We start from the raw sequence: 5742 nt of genomic DNA, 5'->3' as shown, positions 1-5742 counted from the left end.
CTAACTCTTCTTAAGGACTTCCTAATTATCTTATCATGTCTGTTGACTTTTCCATTTTACCTGTAGCCACTGTTTCTCTGCTGCTCAACTAGTATGCCACACAGGATGCTCCTGGCTCCAACCACTCAGATGAGTCCCTTTCAGCTAGACTCTGGGCGAATGTTGTCTCTCCAAACCCTACCCCATGTGGACTTGAATTCAGATGTCTAGCTCTCTCTAGCAGGCATTTGACCTTGCTCTAGAACCATGCTGTGCTTGGAAGAGGGTACAACTGCTATGCCTTCAGCCTCTAGTCCCAGAGAGACTGTGGAGCAGCCCCTCTACTGAGTTAGCACTCTGGCCTCTGCTTTCTACCTTCTGCCAGTTTTGCTACAAAGTGATGGTTACTCTTAAAGGTGCTGCCCTTGGGGAATTCATTTTTTCAGTTTCCTGTATCAATCTAGGAACCTGTTCTGCTTCTGTTTCTGTTCTTGTTCCTGTCTTCCATCTGGAACTTCTCAGACTCTAAGCCTGGTTCTTTCTAAGCTGGGATTTTGTGCCTGACAGTGGATACCATTTGTATTCATGGGCTTTTCCACCCAGACTGGATTCTTTGTTCCCCAAAATAAAAATTTCAAGACTTAATATTTCGTGAATAAATAGGCCAAAAGTTTTGGTTTGTTCCCAGACTAGCTCATAACTTAATTACCTGTTTATTCTAAGTGCTACAATGTAGTTCCTAACCTCTTTTCAGATTCATGTAACCATCTCCTTCCATGTTTGGGTAGATCTCCTGCCTGACTCTATACCAAAATTACAATATTGCTTTGCTAGAAGTCCCTCCTTCTGATCCTGCCTAATTTCATTCATTGCCCATAAGCTTTTTATCGGCAGGTGATGCCTACTAGATTCTCTATATACTATATAGTGAGACCCAGTTGAAAGAAAGAAAGGAAAGAAGAAAAGAAATAAAGAGAAAAAGGAAGAAAGAAGGAAGGAAAGGAAGGACAGAAGCAAGGAAGGAAGGAAGGAAGGAAGGAAGGAAGGAAGGAAAGAATAAAGTAAAGGAAGGAAGGAAAAGTAACTCTTTGATGTATACTTGGAATAAACTAATGATTTTAAACCTAGACAGCAAGTGAGAGGGATGGGATGGACCGAGGCAGCTTCCTCTCACACAGATGTTTCCTCCATTCTCTACATCCACTGGTAGACTGAGAGAATTAGGCATCAAAGTAGGTGAATAAAGAAGTAAAAGAAAGCAAATGTTGTATTTGTTGTAATGACCAAAAGGAATCCTCTCCTTAATCAAATCTGTATGTCATTTTCCAGGAGTAAATCCTAGCAAGTGCAGGTGAAGATCAGTCATGAACACAAACAATGCAGAGATCAGAGTGGCCATTCTCAACACTGTGATTTTCCTGCATGGGGAACAATCTGTTATTTTGGAGGTATGCTTGTCTTTATGACTAGGAGGACATTTATTTCAGGCACAGGAATTCTTCCCTGATTCTGTAACTAAGGACACACAGGTATGCTGAAAAAATGGAATGGAAAAGTCCTAGTGTCTTTGTTATAGATATATATTACAGCTCTCATTTTAAATGTTTTTGATTATTTTATACTATGGGAAAAGGCAAACCATCATTTACTCACAGGTTTAGCAGTAACATAATAAATATTAGCTATTGTTAATATGGCGATCAGTTTGATCAGTGTAGAGAATGAAGCATAAGTTAATATAAATTCTGACTTAATGAACATATTTAGTATCCAAACAAAGCCATCTAATGTTCTTAAGATGAAGAAGAGCTTGCAAAAGGAAACAGAATTTAAGGAATGGAAATAGATGTTGTCAACATGAATACATATGAACACAAAGAATATTCTCTTATTTTCTTAGGTTATAGATAAAAGACTTAGTTTAATTTCAGTAAGAATTTCACTATATAGATGGAGTATATGGAGTCCACGGAATAATATTGAATGCCATTCATTAGATACAATTTACCTTTCTATGATATCAAAAAAATATATAGATAATTAGATTTAAAAAACTGTGGATGGTGAGATGGTGAAATATGACACTCATCATACGATTGAAACAAAAAAGTAGGGACCAGAGCACAATAACAATTGCACAAGTGCACCAGAGACATGTAAAAAGGTGAGATGCCTTATCGGGGAAGGAAACTAGTGAAAGTGTCTAAAGCCACAAGAAAATATTCACTCATTTCTTAAAATGGTGAGGACAGAGGAAGTAAGCACTGTCCTTGGACTTTTGTCCTAACTTGGTGCTTGTCTAAATATGCACAGGCATGGGCTTTAGAGGATAACATTACATACATTGTTCTATTACCTTTTTTCTTTATTCTCAACAGACAGATTCTCTCATGGAGTCTGGAGCTTGGCTGGAGGAGATCAAACCCTGGTGATCTTCTCTGTGTCTGTTCCTTACAGAGTGTGAGTTATAGGTGTGTGTGTGTGTGTGTGTGTGTGAGAGAGAGAGAGAGAGAGAGAGAGAGAGAGAGAGAGAGAGAGAGAGAGAGAGAGAGAGACCAAACCCATCTTTTCATATGACATTTGAAGAATTGAATGACTCCGGTCTTTGTATTTGTGCACCAAGTACTCCTGCCACTTTAGTCATTTTCCCAGTTGCTGAGATTACTTTGTCTCTTAATAAACTTTTCCCACTGGAATTAATGGAGTCAATTACTTTAATTATTCTTTTAAACTATAAAGGTTTCCGTGGCTGGCATTTGGGAGTTGTAGTAATTTTCCATCAGCTAGTTCCACTAAAATTCACTGTCAATAAACCTGACAACTTATTTGCTGAACTGTTTCATACAAATTATGGAAAGTCACTCATTTATTTTCCTAATATAAAGAAAATATAAATACAAAAGAGTTGTATTTAAAAACTAATGTTTGAGTGGTAGATGTCACTTGACTTTTGAGGGAAATAAAAGGTACTGTGCATACTACTAATGGATGCATGTGCTCAAATGATTACACACATGAGGCTAAAGGCATGGATTTTGACCAAGAGGAAAGGTCACATGATGGGCTTTAGTATTCTAGTCTTCTTACTTCCTTCTTTTTGATTCACATATCTCCATAACCACCCTGACTACCCAGAAGAAAGCTTTCCTATTGCACGGGGACGAGTCTTTAGGCTGTGAATCTATACTGTTCATTTTCCTCCTTCCCAGAGGAAGTTCATGTAGTGCAAAGGTAAAAATTAAATGGAGATTAAAAACTTACTAGAATGCCCACTAGTGATAATGTGTGGAGAGAGCCTTTGTAGGCTTTCTAGGCTCTCTTAACAGCGTCGATTTGTAACAGGATTTTCCCTGTTCAATCACACTAAAAAAACGTTAGCGCAGCAGGGGGCCTGAGATTGGACAGGGAAAAGGAGGAAGAGCTAAGAGTTGTAGAGATAGTGTCTCAGGAGAAGGGGAGAGCCAAGATGGAGGCAGATGGACAGGAAAAAGAAACTGAACCAGCGCGGCTTTAAATAGCCATACATAGTTGTGATGTCATAAAGGTTAGAATAATTGGGATAATTTGTCTAATCTAGGGGGGAAGCTATTTGTCATTATAAATTGGTTCTGAAGTTATTGTTTTGGCATCTTGAGAATTGAGAATTTGTTGATACATAAATCTGATTGGTTAATTATAAGCTTTAAGAGTTTTGATTTACTTGCTTACTGGAATGTGGGACCATCGATTACAGGGGTTTATGGCTGAGCAGGAACTAGGAGAGCCAGAGACAAATGAAGCAGAGCTGGGAACACAGAGATTGGACACTGCGGGGGCTACCTAGAGACAGAGCCAGCATGACCATAACAGGGCAGAGAGTTGTGGCGGATGACCAACAGCCAGCGAAGGGAAGTCTGGAGCTCTGGCCCCAATGGAGAGTTGATGGGCAGAGAGTAGCCCCGAGGGACCTCACTGGGGCAGAGAGTTAGGAGCACAAGCGTGGGATTGTGCTGGTTCATTGAAAATATTTCCCACAACAGCAATTCAAATATAGCAGGTTCAATTCCATCATTCCATCACCTCATCTATTTTACTGAAAGGTAACTGAGAAATTTTTGTCTTGTATCCTTAGAGATTATAGGTGCTTTAATTTCTGGATACTTATAAGATCAATACATATTACAATTGTAACATATCAAATTATGAAAATCACAATGTCCACAATTTACTTAGTATTTACTAATCAGACAGTGTTTTATACTACCATCTCTCATGTTCATGACCGTACTGAATCATAAAAAAAATTTTTATATCTAGCACAGGTTGGAAATCATGTCTCCAAAAGTTATATGTTAATAGGTTGGAAATACCTGAATTGAGCAGTTAGTGTAAAGACAAAATATCATTAATCTTGCATAATATAGTTTGTAATCTGCAATTTTCCCCCTTAAAATAGAGTTAAAATAGTGAGAGAACCTTCAGAAACAACATTGCTAGGAATAAATGCAATGTTCACCACGTGCGTCTTCTCTTTAGCTGTTTTGATTAGCTGTTTTGTTTACTTTTATGCTTATATATAAAATGTCTACCAAATGGCTGTTTGAAGAGATTACATTCTGCTGACTATAATCATATTAATAAAAATTATGGTGTGAGAACTTCCTGACTGAGAAAAAGCAAACGTCCAGAAGATAAAGGGTTCATTCAGTAATGACCCAGTAGGTGAGTGTTTAAGCAGGAAGTGGGCCTGACCACCCAGTGATTACCCAGTAGGTGGGTGCTTAAGCAGGAAGTGGGCCTGACTGAAGGAACTATGTCACCTGGGAAGAGCATGTGCTTGGCTTCCTCTGTCTCCTCACATTCTTCCTTGCTGCCTGCCAGAAAGCAGAATTTCAGTCCCATGGTGTTAGACCCATATCATTCTGACTTATCTCTGGCCAATAGTGGTAGCATGAGTGCATCTTGGACTGAAATCTTGACAAAAAAATAGAATTTTCTTCCTTCAACTTGGATTTCTCAGGTATTTTGTTCAGCTTCACATAAACAGCTGAAAATTAAGTCTTAAGGAAAAAAGTTCAATTTTCTGATTTTTTAAAATGAAAATTCCTGGATCTGCCTTGAGAAGGTAGGTTTAAGAAATTACTGACACTGGAATGTTGCTCAGTCCTCAACAGGTAAACAAACAAAGAAAAACCTTTCATTATTGTAATTCAACATCAGTAAAAAACCAAGTGTTTATGAAAAAAATTTGCAACAAAATGTAATTTTTAAAAATCTATATCAATAATGTTTAATTGTTGTGCTTAAGGTATAACTTGGAAATTGGAAGATTAGAATATTAAATTTATGCATATGGTATGTGTCTGATATATGAGTGCTATACATGTATGTATATATGTTTGTCCTTTTGAGAGGGGTATGGCTAGAAGTGTAATTCCAGTATTCATTTCATAATTAGGAATTATAATGAGAATTCTATTCTTTACTGAGATTTTCAGATCTATCATTTCTTTCTTTTTTTTATTAGATGTTATCTTCATTTACATTTCAAATGCTATCCCAAAAGTCCCCAATACCCTCCACCCACCCTGCTCCTCAAACCACACACTCCTGGCTCCTGGCCCTGGCATTCTCCTGTACTTGGGCATAAACTCTTTGCAAGACCAAGGTCCTCTCCTCCCAATGATAGCCGACTAGGCCATCTTCTGCTACATATGCGGCTATAGACATGAGCTCTGGAGGTCCTGGTTAGTTCATATTGCTGTTCCACCTACAGGGTTGCAG

Source organism: Mus pahari, chromosome 3 (assembly GCF_900095145.1).
Source record: "Mus pahari chromosome 3, PAHARI_EIJ_v1.1, whole genome shotgun sequence".
In the NCBI taxonomy this organism is placed as follows: Eukaryota; Metazoa; Chordata; class Mammalia; order Rodentia; family Muridae; genus Mus; species Mus pahari.
Note: the sequence above shows the minus strand (reverse complement) of the source record.